Source organism: Copadichromis virginalis, linkage group LG4 (genome assembly GCF_057382275.1).
Source record: "Copadichromis virginalis isolate Kocher_CV1m ecotype Utaka linkage group LG4, C_Virginalis_male_GT1.1, whole genome shotgun sequence".
Lineage (NCBI taxonomy): Eukaryota > Metazoa > Chordata > Actinopteri > Cichliformes > Cichlidae > Copadichromis > Copadichromis virginalis.
Genome location: NC_140621.1, coordinates 10,373,081 through 10,393,860, shown reverse-complemented (window position 1 = coordinate 10,393,860; position 20,780 = coordinate 10,373,081). Strand labels below are relative to the sequence as shown.

Sequence of the window (20,780 nt, the reverse complement as noted above, 5' to 3'; positions counted from 1 at the left end):
CTAAAGCTTGACAGCTTTGCTGTGCCTGGTTACTGTTACTAGGATATAATCGGACAGCCCCTGTTTTGGGGAGAGGTTTAACAAATGATCCCATCTACATGGACAATTTACATTTCTCTTTTTCTCTCTCCTTTTTGTGTACAGTAAAGACACAGCGGTGGTTGCCAGAGAGAGAGAGATTGTGTGTGTGTGTGTGTGTGCGTGCGTGCGTGCGTGCGTGCTCATGTGGTAGCTGTGAACCTTTCGAGAGAGGAAGGAAGAGATTTTTAAAAAAAGACATCTGATTGGAGAGGATGGATAAACACGAACAGATAAGACTTTATAATTCCCTAGAGGAAATGCAGGCAGAGCCGTATGAGATTTAAAGAGTAAAGACTTCCTTTGGAAATGCCTTTTTACAGTCTTCATGTTCCCTACTGTTAAATCACAAGGCTCTACATTAATGACCTACACATGCACAGATATTACAATCATTATGGCAATCATGTGGCGTGCCCTCCTTCTCTCTTTCTTCCTCTCTCTCGTCCTCTGAATCAGCCACTCCAGGCCGCAGCTGCCAGCTTTTAATGACTTCCAGATCTCCTTTTCTTCCTCCTTCCATTACTATTTGCTGTCTCTCTGCTTTTCTGCAGCGTCTCAGATGAACGGGCCAAAGTGGAAGTGGAAATCTGCTGTAGTTGAGCCAGTGAGTCAGCTTACAACGCACCCGTTTGAAGGGAAACCACAGAAAAGGTTGTTGTTGTTTTTTTACATATATATAAATGTATTGTATATATTTCAAACGGAAAGTCTTGATGAGTGTATTTGTTAAATATGTGTGTTTATGCATAAGAACACTCATTCAAAGAAATGCTGTTGAGGTTATTTACATTTACTGGAAACTGATGGAAGATCGTGAGTAACTGCTGTGGGACAGGATTTGTGCAGACTTACAAACTGTGACATAAAGAGAACCTTATCTAAATTATTTCTACTAAAATAAGTTTATTTTTCACAGGGTGAGTATGGTGTCTAGTTACAGAAACCCAGAAGCACCTCTCTGCTTTCTTTTGGAGATGACATGGGATTTTTTGGCTTCATCAGAACATGACCTCTGGCATGCACTGTGGCGGTTTCTAGCTGAGTGTGAAGAGGCCAGCATGAGCGTCAGCACCTCCAAGTTTGAGGTCATTGTTCGCTGCCAAAAAAACATTGGATTGCTCCTTTTCGGTTGTCAGAGAGTTGCTGTCTCCAGGCCTCTTGGGGTCTTGTTCTCTGGTGATGGTAAAAGAATTAATGGATGGTTGTGGTGAAGAGAGAGCTGGGCTGAAGCGAAAAGATTCCAATTTACCAGTCAGTCTATGTTCAAGGAGCTCTGGGTAAAATCCGTAAGGACCACTGGTCCCTTTGGTACTTTTACTCCCCAATCAGTTGGAGAGTGGTTGCTCACCTTCGAAGTAAAAGTTGTGGCTTACTGTACAGGGAGAATACATCTGATTGGATCCCTTCCAAACTCATCCCGCCTTTCTACACAAATGAATTAGTTCTGATTGGATATTATCTTTCCAGAACATTTTCATCTAGTTTTTATTCACTGAGATTCATTGGGTGAATACATTTCATCATAGTTTTTGTCCTCGCCCATTAGTTTTTACATAGTTATAACTTATCGTCTTGTTTTCATCAGGAAAAAAGGTTGTTCGCAAAAATGATTGATCAACAAAATAAACACTCCCTTCTAAAAACCAAAGAAATCGCATGGAGGTTTTTCAGTGCAACACCCTACCAGTTTCAACTGCCAGCAACCACTTACCAAACGGTCGAGATATTTTACTTAGCGACCTGATCAATAATAGTTTGAGGTGTTTCGATATCTGACTGGAGGTCAGAGTTAGTTTCAGGAGTTTCAGAAATCTGGGGTGCTTTCTCAGTGCCTTCTTTTTAAGGTTTTCCAGTGAGCATGGACATTCAATCACAGCCCCAGATCCTACTGGAAGGATCAAACTGCCAGCGTTTGGGGACTGCCCAGGGGGAACTGTTGCCAGGATGGAAGTCTTAGGCTGGTACCATGTGTGTGTAAAGGGTATTTTTTTATGTCTGTTTATTATAACTTCTCTGAAGTGGATACACTGGAGAGGGAGAGGGGATTTTGAAGCTGGGGCACCATATAAGCTGTTGTTATGAATACAGTGTGTTATTGGGACTGATGATGGACAAACTCCCCATGACAACAACTGGCATGTCTGCTAATGGAACCCGACAGGTGACACAAAGCCAATAAGACCAACATGTCACATCTAAACCGGCTAACATAGAGCACACACACACATGTTCAGATTTCAAGCCACATATTTTGCCTGTGCGCACGTAGTGCTTTTAACTAACTGCACAGACACAACACAAACAGCCTGGCAGCATACCACAACTGACAAAGGCGATAGACGCTTATCCGCAAGCACAAACACGGCCTTATATCAAGTGTTTGATGACATTTTGATGGTAACAACCATCTTTGTGAGGCAGGCCAGTTTCTACGACTGTTTTGATTACTCACTCTTAGTCATCGGCAGCAGCAGCAGCACCGGCAGCGGCAGCAGCAGCGCTGAGGCCCCATGTGCCACATACCATGACAACCACAGCAGCACAAAGAGCCCTAGTAAGTAGGACTGAGGCCTATCAATCACGTGAGGTCACTGCGGTCCAGCTGAGAGGAGAGTGGGGCAGTCACCCTTTTGTTGTACGTTGTTGTGTTGCGGCTGGTGACATCATCTTTTGTGAAGTCTGTCATTAAAGAGTGATAAATGTCCTTTTATGTGTGTGTGTGTGTGTGTGTGTGTGTGTGTGTGTGTGTGTGTGTGTGTGTGTGTGTGTGTGTGCGTGCGTGTGCGTGCGTGTGCGTGTGTGTGTGCGTGTGTAACGAGTGGAGGGGAGAGAGGAGCTTGGTCCCTCGCGCTAAAGGGCCCCTAATAGAAGGTTTTGAGGGTGTTATTGTGCGGTGTGCAGGGGGCCAGCTGGGGAGAGTCCCCAACCACAAAATGATGTCGACGATCAGTTAGTGGGAAAGAGGGCTTTGATGATGACTGAGTGGTCACACAAAAGGGATAAATAAAAAAATAGGAGAAGAGAGTAGCACAATAAAAGCTGTGGTTTTCTCCACAAGATTTTTTTCACTACTTTCCATTATGGTGCGCTCCTGAAACTGCTGCAAAAGCTCCTATTTTTAAGCACTGTCATCATTTTTACAAGCCTTCATCAGCATGTTATTGTCACACAAGATGAAGTTAAGCGAGTAATAAACTCTGTGCACGGTCAGACACATCCACTGATTCATCTCACCCACTGCATTTGACCCGATCGCTTAAAAACCTCCCGAACACACTCACACGCGCACGCCCACAAGAACAGGAACGCGCGTTAGAGCGAGCACAGGTTCAAGTTCTTGCTTGTATCATTTATTTTTTTTAACATTCTTTTCCCTAGCACTGTAAGCCTCGTTATCTCCTCGGGTTTCAAAGCGAGGCATCCGCCGGCGCCGACAAAGAGCTCTCGCGTTGGTTGACAGCCGTGCCGACAGCTGCAGCCCCCTACCAGAAGCGTACAATATGAGGCACTTGTCAAAACTTAAGAGGGGAGTCATTCAAAGCATGATGGGCCAATCTGCCATGGAGGTATTCAAACTCCGCGGTGCGATGCCAAATGGGGGAAGAGTCGGCAGAAAAGAAAAAGTGATGACTCACCAAACTTCCCAAAATCCCCCTCTCCCTCCCCCTTCCTGGTTTACTGGAAATGGAATGCTGCTTTTTTGTTTTTTTTTTCCCTCCAGTCTCAGACGTTCATCTTCTTGACAAGCTGCGTGGTCAGGGCCTGGGTTAATGTTTGTCTGTGGGACTGTTTCATCCCTCTCGGTAGGGGCAAATCCGGCAAACGTGTTTAATTATGTGAGGCAGACGTGAAAGTTTGTTAGCGGTGCGGGGGAGGGCTTGAGTAGCTGGAGTGCTCATTTGTGAAACAGATAAGTCTTTGTGCCTCATCATAACCGGGCCTTTTATACCAGTGATTTATGCTGGTGAGGGTTTGGATTTACCAACTGCCGCATTAATTCACTGTTAATCTAAACCGGATAAGTGGGATCAGCTGAAACGAGCTGCTTAGTTTTATGTTTCCTAAAGAGATTTCAATAGACCTGACTGTTTTAAACCACTTTGGCAACTTTATAAGCCTTTTTGTTTGACCTCTATAGCATTTGCAGACATTTCTGATGCCTCGAGGCACAAACACACTGTTTACAAAGCACTTAAACGGTTATTTGAGATTCCAAATATAGAACAGCATACTTTCGAGGCGTACTTTCGAGCTTTTTAGAGCTTTCAACCACATCTCACTGCTATCATCAGCAAATAATGCAAGTGCAGGTGGCATTATTTTCCCCAAGTTCAATTTATTTTCATTTAAAAAGAAACATTAAACCTAACAGTTATCTCAGGGCACTGTGATATTAGGAAAAGAACGGTTGAAGATGCCTTGGGAGCAAGCATTTGGTGACAGTAGGGATGAAGAACTCCATTTTCAAAGGAGAGCTCCTGCTGAAGCAGACTCAGGGACAGTTGGGGGAACGTGTAGATTTCCATCTACACGTTCCCCCAACTTGCCTATGACTCGATTGGTCAGTGGCGTGAAAACGTCCTTCCTGGTCTTCCTTCAGTAGTGACCTTTGACCTGAATTTCCTGGATGCTGCCAGCAGTGTTTTTTCCTGCTGTTTTTGCTAATGTTTTGTTTCCCACAGATGCTTCATGAAGTTATTGTGATCTCATCCACCACTCAGTCATCCTCTCTGTGGCAATTTTGTCTTCAGCGTGCATGGGGTTGTTCTTTCAGATGTGCAGTGGTTTCTTTGCTTCTTTTAATTTCATAATGGCATTTTTCCAGCAAGTTTAATTTCACATCACCTATTACACAGCAAAATCTCCAGTGTTAAATTAACACTAGAGAGTGTCTATATGGGTCCACACCTCTGAGTGTTAAATAAAACACTGTTGAGTGTTAAATTAACACTTTTGACAGTGTTATATGTTTAAAAGTAACCTAGTCAGTTTTGAAGATTAACAATGGCTAACACTGAGCAGTGCTGATTTTCTAACACTGGAAAATAACTCAAAATGTTAGAAATATTCCAGTGTTAGAAAATCAGCACTGCTCAGTGTTAGTCTTTGTTAATCTTAACTACATTTTTTGTACCTCGATTTAAACAGATGAATATTTGGACATTGCTTGAGCTCTACATCCATTCTGTTCCAAAGTTTCACTCCACACACAGACACACACAAACTTTTCCTGGTAGTTCTAACTATCTGCCTTTTAAAGTTATTACATCCCCTCAAATTGTAACCTCCTTCTTTATGTGTAAAGAGCTTTTGGATATTTTCTGGCAGTATACCCTTATTTGCCTTAAATAGGAGTTGAGCAGTCGAGAATTCAACTAAATCAATCAATTTTAATAGTTTTGACTGCAAAAACAAAATATTAGTGTGACTATAATATCCTACCTTATACATTATTCTTATAGCACATTTTTGTAGTATAGCCAGGTGATGCAGAGAACTTTTGTAATTATTGCCCCACACCTCTACACAATAAGTCAAGTATGGTAGGACTAGTACACAGTATAACAAAAACATTGCATGGCATTAAGAAGAACTTGGCTCTATTTATGATTGAGATACTTTTGGACACTTTATTTTGTATATGTCTGATGTGTGATTTCCAGCATAATTTGCTATCAATCATTACTCCCAAGAATTTTATTTCTGATACTACGTCTATGACTACACCATCTATTTTTATTACAGTATCTTCATTTACATTGTAATTCCCAAAGAACATTACCTTGGTTTTGCTCAAATTTATAGATAATTTGTTAACATCCATCCATATTTTTAATTTCCTTAACTCATTGTTAATGTTAAGTACTAGGTCACTATGGTCGTCGTTAGAATAAAAAATATTGGTGTCGTCAGCAAATGTAACTAATTTTAATAACTTTGATACATTAAATATGTCGTTTATATAAAGGTTAAATAGAGTTGGTCCCAGAACTGATTCTTGTGGCACTCCACAGCTAATGCCCAAATACCCCGATTCAAACTCGCCCATCTTCACATACTGCTGTCATAGTGGGTCCATTCTTCATCAATCGTAACCTCAAGGCCACTGGATATTTGAAATTGCTACATGATGATGTGTTTCCCTCTGTATGCACTGAAGCTGGCATGTTCCCTAAGTTTTTCCAGCAAGATGGTGTGCCAGGTCCGAGCATTCCTAGATGAACAGTTTCCTGGAAAGTGGATTGGTCGTCGTGGGCCAGTTGAATGGCCCCCAAGGTCTCCCGATCTGACCCCCTTAGACTTTTATCTTTGGAGTCATCTGAAGGCAATTGTCTATGGTGTGAAGATAAGAGATGTGCAGCACCTGAAACTACGGATACTGGATACCTGTGCTGGCATTTCTCCTGCGGTGTTGCTATCAGTGTGTGAAGAGTGGGAGAAGAGGGTTGCATTGACAACCCAAGACAATGGGTAGCACATTGAACACATTTTATAAGTGGTCAGAACCTTGTAAATAACTCATGAAAGAATAAAGTTACGTTGAAACCCTCTTCCTATTGGCCCACCATGTATGTATGTATATATATATATATATATATATATATATATATATATATATATATATATATATATATATATATATATATATATATATATATATATTATATATCATATATATCATATATATATATATATATATATATATATTATATATCATATATATATATATATATATATATATATATTATATATCATATATATCATATATCATATATATATTATATATATTATATATCATATATATATTATATATATTATATATCATATATATCATATATATTATATATCATATATATCATATATATTATATATATATATATATTATATATCATATATATCATATATTATATATCATATATATCATATATTATATATATATATATCATATATTATATATCATATATATCATATATATTATATATATATATTATATATCATATATATCATATATATATATATATATATATATTATATATCATATATATCATATATATATCATATATATCATATATATCATATATATATATCATATATATATATATATATATATATATATATATATATATATATATCTCATGCTCATGCTTCTTTAATTTGTCATTTATTAAAATTACAAATAAATATTTTAACTCAAAAGTGCAGTTTTTAAATTTAAACAACAAATGCTGAAACAACAAAGTAATAAAAAAAATAAATCTATCTGATCCAGAAATCACTCATCTTTATTACAGAGAAATGGCTCTTTCCAAAATAAAAGCTATACGCTTCTTCTGGGCTATATTCTCAGCAGCATATTAAACATATCAGGTCCCCATAAGGAGAATCATGTGCTAACGGCTGTCTAAATGACTCAGGTAAAGTTTGTAGCATGCGTGCTTGTTGTTTTGTCTGCTTCCACTTGTCTTTGCACTAGGATGATGTCGGCGTAACTTCTGTCTTGCTAGCTTGTGCTGCACTCAGTGGATCTGCTCTCGACAGTGCAGCCTAGGCGGAGTAGTCGAACGCAGATCCACTGAGCTCTCAACACAGACAGCATCGTCAGAAGAAAAGTTGATAAAATAAATTAAATGTTTTGTATTGTTCGATACATGTGCATACCGAACCAAAAGCACTGTATCGAACGGTTCAATATCAATACGAGTATCGTTGCACCCCTAATATATATATATATATATATATATAGATAGATAGATATGTGTGTGTGTGTGTGTGTGTGTGTGTGTGTGTGTGTGTGTGTGTGTGTGTGTGTGTGTGTGTATATGAATTATGGAATGCCGTTTAAGAAAATATTATTTATATTACAAAATTTCATCAGATGAACTATGTCAGTACTTTGTAGAGCTTTGTTTTTTGTGACAACTATTTTGCAATAGCTGTTAAAACTACAAATGGTACAAATAATTTGGATTCTGCATTGCGTCAATTTGAAGATCATATATTCATTCAGCAAAATTTCTATTGCTTATGAATAATGTTCAACAAAATGTTTCTGGGAGGAGATTATGCAAAATTCTTGAGGGAATTTATCAATCACTGATGGAGATGTCAACTGAGAGAACACTTCAAGCAGAAGCTGAAGCACATGGTATGGGTCATTATACCATTTTACATCTCAAAGAGGAAGGCCAAGATAAGAGATAAAAACATATTTCATTTTCACTAAGTATATTAAGAAGATATATGTGCAAGTTTCATTTTATATATGCAAGTTTCATTTTATATATTTAAGTTTCATGCTATATCTGCAAACATTGCCACTTTTTGTTTCCCGCCCACCACCGTGATGCCTTTAAAAGCTTCACACTGTCGTATTAATTGACCGAGAGGTTCAATATAGGGCAAAAAGGAAGGAAGGGAGAGATCGGGCAGCCCTGCCTTGTTCCCCTCTCCAGGATGAAAGAATCCGAAAGATCCCCATTTATCTTTATGCAGGCGCTTGTCTTGTTGTACAGAGTCTTTATTAAAATTATAAAATTGGGCTTGAAACCAAATTTTTCCAGTGCTTTGTAAAGAAATCACCATCTAACTGAGTCGAAAGCCTTCTCAGCATCTAAGCCCACAACCATAGCCTTGATTTTGTCCCTAGCTGTTTGTTCTAGTGCATGTAGTGATCTTCTTATATTCTCAAAAGTTTGTCTTTGCTGAATAAAACCAGTTTGGTCTTTGCTTACCTTTAATGTAGACAGTGCCAAAGAGACTTGTAAAACCAAAGAAACCAAGTCTCCAAAGCCTGAAAGCCTGTGAGCAGTCATTCAAACCAAAGGTCTGAAGCAACGGCACCATGATGCTATCCACCTACCTCCTCTGCCATCCACCAAAAATGTCGACCAACAGGTATGAGATGAGGTATGATTTTAGAAAAGCTTGCCATTACAAAATTGTGTTATTTAAAGTAACTAGTGTGTCATACTTTGAAAAAAAGAGGCTGCTAGAAAGAATTTGAGGAATTTGTAACCAGATCTTTGAAATTTTGTGATCATGGTAGCATATTTTACAATAAAAAACAATATAGTGCTGTAGTCAATCAGTAAACAATATATATAGTCTACAGTGATAAGGTAGTTCCAAGTATGTCTAAAGCAAATTTCTGTCATAATTGCCACTATAACAGGAACACGTACCTTCTCCCTTCCTTTCTCAGCCCTTAAAGGATGTGATGTCAACCCCTCCTCTCCCCAGATGGCTGTTTCCCATACAGCGGGACCCTACCTTCAAATGTCAACTTCACGAGTACATCAGTACTGACCTCGACAGTCAAGCTGTGATTTTGCAGTGTGATGATGATGATGATGCAGTATTTCTAACTGTGAAGCAGTGGGAAAATATCCAGTGCAAGCTGCTATGCATCCCCTTCTTTGCACGCTACAGACTATGGAAACCCTTCGATGTCTGGCACAAAAATGTTTGTGCCAAAAAGATAACTTTGGCCATGGAGTCACTATAAAAAAAATTGTGTTTTGTATTTCTATTTTCAGACGCATTGAAAAATTGTCAGATTTTTGGATATGATTGAACTATTCTGGTTATGTTGAATTTTAATTTGAAATTAACATGGGATTTTATTTGTATATTTGTATGTTTTTATATGTGTCTGGAAGGCATATATAAATAGGCAATAAATATGAAAACGCACCCTCTTTGAAAGTCAACCTAAAAAATGACGTCTACCTGCAAAGTATCAAGCAAAGCATCCGGGTGGTTTTACTGCATTGTTTTCCTTAGATGCCTGACAGCTTTGAATTGCCCTGATGCCCCAGATTGTATTTGCTGCTGCGAACGTGTACTCACACATGTTTGAGCACTTTCTGAGAATCTATAAGGAGAATGAAAGTTTGGATTTGGATGCAGTGCTTATTAACTTATTACTTATTCCATGGAAATTTACATTTTTTGTCATTATTGTTTTGTTTTTTGTTGTTTTTTTCCTACATTTTACTGTGGATTGTTTTTGGAAATTTGGAAAGTTTTTGACCATAAAATGTGATTTAAGGTCATCAGTCACACGCTCACCCAACTCGCTAAGAGGAAAGCTGAGGCCATAATCACTGACGTTCGTGAGGCCAAAGTTGAAGGACAGATCAGTCCCTCTACTACAGCTCAGCTGGTTGACTTTCTCACATTTCTGGATGAGATTGAGGAGACGGTGAGATGTTCCTGTTTAACAATTAAATGTGATAAACCAACAAAACACAGCAGCTTGTTTTCTTTTTCCTCAGCTTTCTTTTTCTGATTTACTCAACTCCATATTTCCATTTCTCGTTTTGCTAACAAAGAGCTGAAATCAGTATGCAAAATGTACGATCTGATCAACGTGCACTCAGTCCCCACACCACCAGAAATTCTTGCCATGCTTAAACTCTGTGATGACTTGTTAGATGATATCATGTGAAAGGAAGCGGAAGAATGGGATGCTACTATGAAAAGGTTTTGCAGCTACCTGAAGAAGGATATAAAGGAACTCAAACAGGAGAACATGGAAATCCGGTTTAAATTGCAGGTATGAGAAGATGATTGTTTTATTTTTAATTTTGTTGTTCTATTTCTATTTAGTAATTTTAACTAAAGCATAATTAAACTATATTTGGTATCATTAAAAGCTCGTGCATTTTAATGTGCAGGATCCACAAATTTTAGACATCAGTGCTGATTCATCACAAGTGCATCTGCTGTTGGGGGAGATCCAGATTTCCATAGAAAAGCCACAGGCCAAAGCTTCCTCCTGCACATCCTACCAGAAGAAATTCAAAGTACTCTAATTCTTTCAATGTAAACATATTTCATAGAAACTAGATCAAGCCATAAAAGTTTCGATGTGTGCTAAAAAAAGTGATACAAAAGAGAACTGCAATTCGATTTGCATGCCATTTGGTGAAATAAATATTTGATCTCCTACACTCAGCCAAACTACTGGTTTCTATTGATTGACTGTGTGCACTAAGATTGCAATCAATCACAGATACTCCTAATCTCAACTCGTAATGTGCATAAAGCCCACCTGTCCACAGAATCAATGTCTTCCATTCAAACCTCTCCACCACCACTGCAGCTATCAAGGGAGATCAGGGAAAAGACTGTAGACCTGCACAAGACTGGAAGAAGCTTGGTGAGAAGATGGAAGAAATATCAAATGACCATGTGTGGAGCTCCATGAGAGCTCTTGGAGTGATGATAATCATGAGAAAGCTATTATCCCAAAACTACATGGGAGGAGTTTACTAATGATCTGAAGGCAGATGGGACTACCGTCACCAAGAACAGCACTGGTAACACACTACACCATAACATATTGAAATCTTGCACGTCCCCCTGATCAAGAAGGTCTTAAGCATGTCTCTGAACATCTAAATAATTCAGATAAGACCTGGAAGAAATTGTTGTGGTCAGATAAAAGCAACATCAAGCACGGGCATTAACTCAACCTGCCATGTTTGGAGGAAGTGAAATTCTGAGTATGACGCAAAGAACACCAACCCCAGGTAGAAACATTAAGCTTTGGGCTGTTTTTCTGTAAAGACAGGATGACATCACCGCATTGAGATGCCAAGGACAGGGGCATTTACACAAAATCTCTGGAATCTCTTTCCCTCAGCCATAACACTGAACAACACTGTGGATGGATCATCCACCATGACAATGACCCAAAACATACCGCCAAGGCAACAATGGAGTGGCTAAATAGGAAGCACATTAAGGCTACTGAGTGGCCTATCCAGCCTCCAGACCTTAATCCCAATAGAAACTCTATGGAAGGACCTGAAACTTTTAGTTCTCATACAACAGTCAAGAAACCTCTAAATCTCTAGAGGATTAGAGAGTTTCTGTAAGGAGAAGTGAGCCAAAATCTCTCCTGTGTGCAAACCTGTTGACCAATTACAAGAAAAAAAATTTCATGGATATTTGGATGATATTCTGTCTCTCTCCATTAAAATGAAACTACCATGAAAACAAGAGACTGTTCATCTCTTTGTAAGTGAGCCAATTTACAAATTCAAAAGGGAATTAAATTATTATTTCCTCCACTGTATAGCAAGTATATCCATACTATAAACTAAATGAAAATGTACTTTTCATTTTACCCATCGCTAGAGCACACTTCAACAACTGGACATGGAGCAGTTTAGTGCACAAGTCAACAAATGCAGCAAGTATTTCAACCAGCTTGAGAAGGGCCTGCCACGTAACAATATAGTTCCCTGTCTGAAGAACAAGGTGAACGTGATGATGCACAGAGTGGGTAGAAAAAAGTGTTATGAAATATCTGATATTTTTTGTGGCATACAGTAGATAATGTTGTCAGCAGTCTCTTTTTAAAATGATACCATATTACAATATGGGCTGAAAGTAATTCATTATTTTTGTGACTGCTCAAGTGTTATTTATGTGTTCTTTCTTTAGCTGCCTGTGATCGCTGATCTTCATTACCCATGTCTGAAATCAAAACATTGGAAGACCTTGGAGTCTTTGGTGGGGACTTCCCTCAATGTGGATAAACTTACCATAGCTGGTTTAGAGGAACTCAGTTTTTCATACGGCAAAGAGGATAAGGGTACTACTGACTGAGCACACAACAGATCCTAACACCTAATAAAAGTTACAGATTGATTAGAGGTCCAAAATCATATTTATCGGCTCATCATTAAATTGCAGCTAGAGTTATTAAAATGCAAACTCCTTAGGAAAAAAACAAAAACAAAAAAAAACATCTAACACAATAAATAACTTTTAGGTTTCAGGACAAGCTTCAGAAGAGGCTTCAGTGGAGACCACATCTCAAAGGTATGTGGATTACATATAAATATTTATACAGATATTATATCTCAGTAAAAGTACTACAATAAAAATGACACTTACATATCTCTCTATTTAATATTATATCCCTCATTTTATACCCAAATATGAGTCAAAGTCACTCCAATGTTACTTGATTTCAGAGAAATCAAAGATAATCTATTCGTGTAAAAGGAAAGACACAGTTAGCTACATGTGCTTAAGCATCAGTGTGACATCAGATCAGATTTGCTGGGTGTAGGTGTTGGGCGTGGATCGACACGCCAGGGTGCGAGGGCCCTCTCAACGCTGCTTGCAGCTTTAATTGTGTTTGTAACTCAGCTGTAATGCTGTAACTTCTAATATCTTGCCCATATGTTTCCAAACATATGGGCGAAGATCCAGCTGAATTTTCACCTCTTTAACACCTCTTACACCTTTGCAATTAAATCTTTGCAAAGACAGATTTTATGACCAACCACTGAGACTTCAGTACTAAACAAACAGGTAGTACATGACAGTGTTACCAAGAAAGCACTTTTTCCTTCGTCTGTAATCGAATATTGAATTTTAATTTGATTTGCTGTACATCAGGTGCCGGCACCAAGTGCTGAAAATTACGCTGTTTTCAATTTAACATTTTCATCTGGGTAATTTATGTGGATGCTTGTGGCGTGCATGTCTGTGCATGTGTGCAGCCTAATTTGTTGCCTTGCTTGTATGACTGAATCCGCTCTGATGTGGAGGAGGAAGGACAAAGCTTGGGGGATAAGCTTCCCTTCTTCTCTGCTCCCCCCCTCCCCCAGTTCTCCGTTTCTCTCAGCAGTGATGAGGTTTACAGTGGAGTTACAGTCAGCCCGTACGCAGCAGTGTTGATTGTGGTGGACAGGTCCAGTAAACATTGCCTGCGTGATGCTGAGTCAAGTAAATTGTCACTGTGGGTGAGGAGCCAGGGCTTCACTCAAGCCGCACTTGTTGACAACCTCTATCTCTTTGCCCTCGAAGGCCGGCTGTGTAATTTAGGCTGGCAGGGCATCAATTAAGTTAGGCTGGCTGCAGAACACAGAGTGAGGGACAGAAGGGTGAGGATCATTTGGGCGTGTTTGCTGGGAGTGTGTGCAGCAGAAGAATAGGGAAGTTGTGCAAGGTCGAAGGTGTGGTTGACATTTTTGGCGTGCATTCACAACCCATTAGGATCTGGTCTCACACCCAGCAAACGGTCAAGAATCGTGGTTTTTGAGATCAGTGCTAATAAAGTTGATAGGTTCTTATTTATTGTGGTCAATACTAAAACGGTGCTAACATGCAATTTAAAACATTTGTTGTTCCTGCTGTCTGTACTGCAAGTGGAGTGCACAACTTGATCTGCAACTAAGCAGTCTGCAAATTGAAGGATCACCACTTGATTTGAGCATTAAATTCAGTCAATTGTGCTGTCACTAAAATTGCATTCATTCTGTTTTATTTTTTTCAGGAAATGATGGAGAGGAGAAACAACTTTTGGTGCGTGTGAGGGTGTGTGAGCGTTTTTCTGTTTTCATTTTATTTAAGGAAATTTAAAAATGTAAGCCAGACCTTAAATCCTGATCTTGCAAAGCACTCGATCCAAACACAAATAAACCTTGGTAATAACTTCTCTAATTCTCTGGATTATTGACACTGATTGTCAGCTTTACTGGCATAACAGGACTTGCAGCAGGCGCAGTCTTGTTAACCACACACCCTTCCAATGTCAGTCCAGACAGCCTCCACCTGCATGACCGCTCCACCGAGTCCACACGCAGCATCCCTGTAGGACACACTATTTTGCTAAAGGGTGTGTGAAAAGGGTGTTTGTAAAAAGCAAACAGGGTGTAGGAAAGGCTTGGCTGGTGTCAAAGAGGTGAAGAGTACTGCACGTTCTGCTATTGTTACAGTTCATCGTGGGTACACGAGGTGTGTTGGCAGGTTTGTGATCATGTGATGGGAGGAGCAGGCTTAAGAAGTGTTCCTCTAACCTGTTATTAGTCCAGGACGGTTATTATTGCACTTACGACCGCAAAATAACACCGTATTCAAACTCCTTTTAGCCACACTCCAAGATGGAATAATAGCTGTTTTTATATAGAACACATCTGATGACAGCAATGTGATGTTGGTCCTTGTAAGCAGTGAAATAGACGTGCAAATTTGCTGGCCTAAAAATTTGTGTATAAGAACAGCTGATGTTTAAAAGTGAGCAAAGCAGCTGTCGTCTGTAATTGAAACAGTAACGCAACACGGACTTTGACAAATACAACAACAGGGACTCATCACAGCTACAAGTGTATATTTCCAACACAGCTCAAAACCAAACTCAGACTATACGGTCATTTATTTTTATTCATGCTAGTACTATGAATGAATGAAATTCCCAGGAAATGGTGTATTGCCATTTGTGTTCCCCAGAGGATGAACCCTAATGACTTTGGCACCATCCTAGCTTTAACACTTCTGCCTAGACAGATAGATTTTTTTTTTTTTTCTTTTTATTGCCTTTCTAACCTTCCATTTTATACATTTTGGCTATTCTAAAGTATCAAAACACTTGCAGGACTTCTGACTGACAAGTCATAAGTTTTACAGTCAGATCCCGCTTTTATACTGTCTTAGGCTACGTTCACACTGCAGGTCTTAATGCTCAATTCCGATTTTTTGATCAAATCCGAATTTTTTGTCTGCTCGTTCACACTACAAATAAAATGCGACAGCAAACGAGCTCTAGTGTGAACGCTCAAAGCGGCCCGCATGTGCAAAAGAAGATGTCACACAACGCGCTCTGTTTAGACACAGAGCAAACAATATTGTTTGACTGATGGCCCTTAATATAAAGACTTCGGACTTCACGTTTCCCAATTTTTGCTTTAAGTTATTTTGTTATTTACATAATAATGTAGATAACCTAATAATTATCCTTATTGCTGTTTTAGAGAGGAGCGGTGCTTCAAAGGATAGTTGCAGATTTCTGTCAGAATCTGCAGATTATGCAGTACAAATAAAATGTTCACGTTTCTCCAACGTTGTCTTCCCAGCAGTTTCACCGGGTGGCCAGGAAGCGTTCGCGATGTCTTATCGGGCGCTTCTCCGGTGCTGATAATTGGCGTCTGTCTTGTGTCAGTGACGTAAAAGACGGATTTAATGCGACTTGACCGTTCACACAGCAGTCGCTTTCTGAAACATCGGATATGTATCGGATTCAGGACCACATACGAAAGTGACCCAGATCGGATTTGAAAATATCGGATTTGTGCCGTTCACACTGTCATACCATGATCGGATATGGGTCGCATAGGGTCAAAAAAATCGGATTTGATGCGCTTTTGCCTGCAGTGTGAACGTAGCCTAAGGTTCTAACCAGTGGCGTAGCGGGGGGTGGCTTACTGGGCTTAAGCCCGGGTTGTTTTTCAGAAGCCCAGGGTCTTTTGGAGTGTAATTTTTTCATAGTTAGACGCCTGGCTGACAACTGTATAAAACAAAAACTACACACAATATTCGAAGCACATAGTGCACACTGTGGGAATTTACCACTGTGCGTAAATCCCCCCTTATATTGGTATGATCCGAGCTCAGGCACTAAGCGGGGCGGGGCAGCTGCTGCCTGCGAGTGCGCAGCCAGGCAGACAGAGGAGAACGGAAGTTCGACCAGGTACCAAAGCAAATCATTCGTACTGTACAAATAATGTAAATATGATGATGCATCGCGAAAGATTGATATCAAACTGATCACTTGACCCATATTACCTTACTTGCTCTTCCAGTGAATCAACAAATGGTGAAATGAAAAGCCGAACAACAACAATGCTGTTTCTTTGTTGTTAGGGCTAAGCCCCGGGTGTTTCAAATGTCTGGCTCCGCCTCTGGTTCTAACTAGCAAATATTAGCATGCTAATGCTACAATTTATAGATAGCAAACCCACTGCATGTTGATTCACAACAGTGTTAGCATTTTGGCCAATGCAATGTTGGTTTTCTGGTGCAAGAACAGATCATATGCAGAAGAGCTGAAGCCTTGGTTAGCGAGCTGTATTCATAAATATATTTATGTGTCTTCAGAGACTCAGACGACTGCAAATTAGTGCTATGTAAGCAAAAACTACATTTTCAAACCAAATCTAGACAACCACATCTTATTTACTATACACCAGCCCATATTATCTATTATTTATTAAATCATTTCATTAAAAAACACAAAATGCAACAAATAGTGTGATACAAATAATGTAGCAAGGTAAGGCTTAATAGACAGCAGCTAGCTACAGCTGCTGGTGTTTATCACTCAGGCTGTCATCCTTTAGTAAAAACCAAACAAGTGCTTAAAAAATCCCCTTATATTTTTATTGTAGGGGAAATTATCTACAGAGGCTAAATCAACTTTTGGTTTTTAAAACATACAAGTTACAAAGTTGAAGTTGGGTATTTTAATGTGGTGGTTTATGGGGACTTTAAAGGAGAAGGAGGAAGAGGAGGGAAAGATATTTGGCACCTTTGCAATGGCTTCATTTTTCAGGTTGCCACTAGGGTAAAGATCACACCTGCTAAAGCCACAGAACATTTTCATCGTAATAGTGAGAATATCAACATCTGTCTATGTCTGCGAGCTCACAGAGCTGGAGGTCCACAACTGCACCCAGTATGTTTTAGTGTGTGCTAATACTAGTGCTAGACACAGATTTTAAGAACCCACTAACCCACTATCCGTTTCTGCTGGTTTCAATGGAGTGCAAGTTGCTGTCTCATCCTTCAAGTGCATTGTGAACTTGCAAACAATGGAACCAGGTCTCACGTTGCCCAGGAGGAGCTGCGCACCTGATCCCCTCCAGGGGATTGGCCCTAATCACAGGGACACATGGAGGGACTCTCCCTGTGAGGAGGCACTTGTTGCCAGTCCACTATGACTCACTCACGCTGGCCATGTGCTGCCTGTTCGTGTGTGCGTGTGTATGTGTGTGTGAGGGAGAGGGTGAGGCTTGGAAACAGAAAGCGAGACTGAGAGAGGGACTTTTTAGAAACACAAGAAGGGAGCAAATCAAAAATTAATAGCACAGGCAGAGCAAAAGCAAGCAGAGCACACCTGTTTTACAGATACAGTGCAGGACTGTGAAGGGTCTCTGCTACCACACCACGGCTGATGCCTCCTCCTCGGAGCTTGACATTTACAGTGGGGCAAACTTGAAAAGAACAGAGTGGGGTTGCAGTCCCTGCAGTTGTAATGAGTCACGTTAACATTCAAGTGTGGAGGTCATTTTAGAGGCTGTTGCATAACATGAGTGAAAATTAGCTGCTTTTAAGCGGCACCAGCATAACAATCACTCAATCACCTGAGAGCTGAGCTGACAAGCTGTGTATTTTGGAGAAATGTGTTATTTCAAGAGTGGCTTATCAAAGCAGACACGTTTTAATGGTTCAACAGCCAGAGTTTATTCCCATGCAAGTGTTTTGAAATTTACACTCCCTACCGTGCTCCTGAGGCGAGTCTATTATTGAGTGGCTGCCTTTACCAAAGACATAAATCTGTGGTTAAAGACCGAGGGAGGAGACAGCTGATAAAGCAGGGAGGGATATAAATCTCTATTTTTTCCTTCTCTCTCTCTCTCCTCCAGTTTTACATGTCCTGGCAGCACGTACCTATATGGGTGACCTCATGTCTAGAGAGGGGCTTTTCTAATCAAACTCTGCACACCCTCTGTTATATCCGAGGCCTGTCCATCTGTGTTCCGCGGTTTTGTTGTTTTCCTCTCCATGTAGCACCTGGAAAAGCTGCAGGGGAAATCAAGTGCTGCCAACACATTCCAACACATTCCTGCTCTAAATGCCTGGGCACAGCCGCAAATTGCTGGCATTCTCCGATTTAAAGGTGCAGCAGTTTTCTTTGTCTCGCCACACAACATACAACGTGTTCTCATGTAGGCATGGGTGTTCACAATTTATCAGTAACTTAATGGCTAATGTATGACATGGAAGTGTATCCCAAATGTTAGGCCCTTATAATCGCCTTCACTTTATGATTTACAACACACGTGACACTTCCAGTTGTAATTTTACATTTTTTTCCTTATGTACAAGGTCTTGAATAATCAGACCCTATATTATCTTAGATGCAGCATATCACATCAATAAAGAGGAAAACTAGAATGGGAGATAAAGCCTTCTGCTTTCAGGCCACAATTCTGTACAACCAGCTTCCAGTTTGAATTTGGGAGACAGACATCCTCTCTGCTTTTAAGTTTAGGCTTAAAACTTATCTTTTGGATAAAGCTTGTAGTTGGGGCGTGACCATGAACCCTCACTTGGTTGCAATGCAATAGACCGAGGCTGCTGGGGGGTTTCCCATGTTGCACAGAGTTTTTCTTCTTCACTCACCTTTTTCACTCTCTGTGTTTATACACCACTCTGCAATTAATCATTAGTTATCAATACTCTCTGGCTTTCTTCAACAGTGTGTCTTTTGTCCTGCCTCCCTTCAGTTACCCCAGCAGATGGCTGACCCCTTCCTGAGCCTGGTTCTGTCGGAGGTTTCTTCCTGTTAAAAGGGAGTTTTTCCTTCCCATTGTTGCCAAGCGCTTATTCATCTGATTTTGGGGGTTTTCTCCCTAATGTTTTCTCCTAATATATAAGGATTTCTCCTTACATTTTAAGCACCTTGACACAAGTAAAATTGAATGTAAGTGAATTAAATGAAATGCAGCTTTTCCACAAATATTTGAATTACAATCTCAGTATAGTACACCCTTTTGTTTATTTTACATGATGAGTTTTTCAATCTCAGCTGTCAAAAAACTGTCAAAAATTGTTTTGGCTTGGATATTCCTTAGCATTTCTGAACATAACAAAACCATCAGAAAGATGTCCATTATTTCAGCTGGACATGGGGTTTACCGTCAATGAGTCATCGGCACTAAGCCTGTAAGGACTACTCTGGGGGATTAATTAAAGAACTGTTGCTGGGGTTGTTGTTGTTGTTGTTGTTTTTTTTGGGGGGGGGGGGTTTGGGGGGGGGGGTACAGAAGGTTGATAGAAAGGTATTTGTACTCCTTATGGATGTGCATATACGCTGAGGGGCCACTTTGTTCAACTATTCATTAGCATAAATGTGTAATCATCCAATCACTTTCCAGCAACGCAACGTGGCATCCTCTAAACAATCTGCTGAAGTTCAAAGTGAGCATCTGAATGGGAAAGAAATGTCATTTAAGTGACTTTGAATATGGCGCGGCTGTTGTTCTCTAGGTGGTTTGATCTGAGTATTTCAAAATAACTGCTGATCTGCTGGGATTTTCCCACACAACCATCTCCAGGGTTTATAGAGAATGGTCTGAAAAAGAGAAAATATCCTCTGAGCAACTGGTCTCTGGGTGAAAATGCGTTATTGGTGCCAGAGATCAGAGGAGAGTGGCCAGATAGGAAGGCAACAGTAACTTAAACAACCCTCATTAAAACCAGTCCATGCAGAAGCATCTCTAAAACCACAATACATCAAGCCTTGAAACACATGGGCTACAGCAGCAGAAGACCACATCTGATGCCACTCTTGTCAGCTAAGAAAAAGGAAACTGAGACTATGATTTGCACAGTTGCAGTAAAATTGAACAATGGAAGGTTGCAAAAATGTTGTCTGGTCTGATGAATCTCAATTATCTCAAACTGGTTTGAGATAATTGATAATTAAAGTCGATCCAGTAGAGCGACTTTGAGATTTGATGAAACAGGAGATTCACATCATGGATATGCAGCCAAAACTCAGCACCGGCTATGTTATGCCACGTGTTAATATGGACCAAAATCTCTGAGGAATAGTTGTATTATGAGACAAAACAGTATTTCTTCACATGACAAAAATATATTTTTACTACTAT

The 20,780-nt window shown here is 39.8% G+C and overlaps 1 pseudogene; it reads left to right on the top strand.

Annotated features, from left to right (window-relative positions):
* The first annotated feature begins 2,475 nt into the window (after positions 1-2,475).
* LOC146710827 (dynein axonemal heavy chain 6-like) lies at positions 2,476-12,702 on the top strand (annotated as a pseudogene).
* Positions 12,703-20,780: the final 8,078 nt, after the last annotated feature.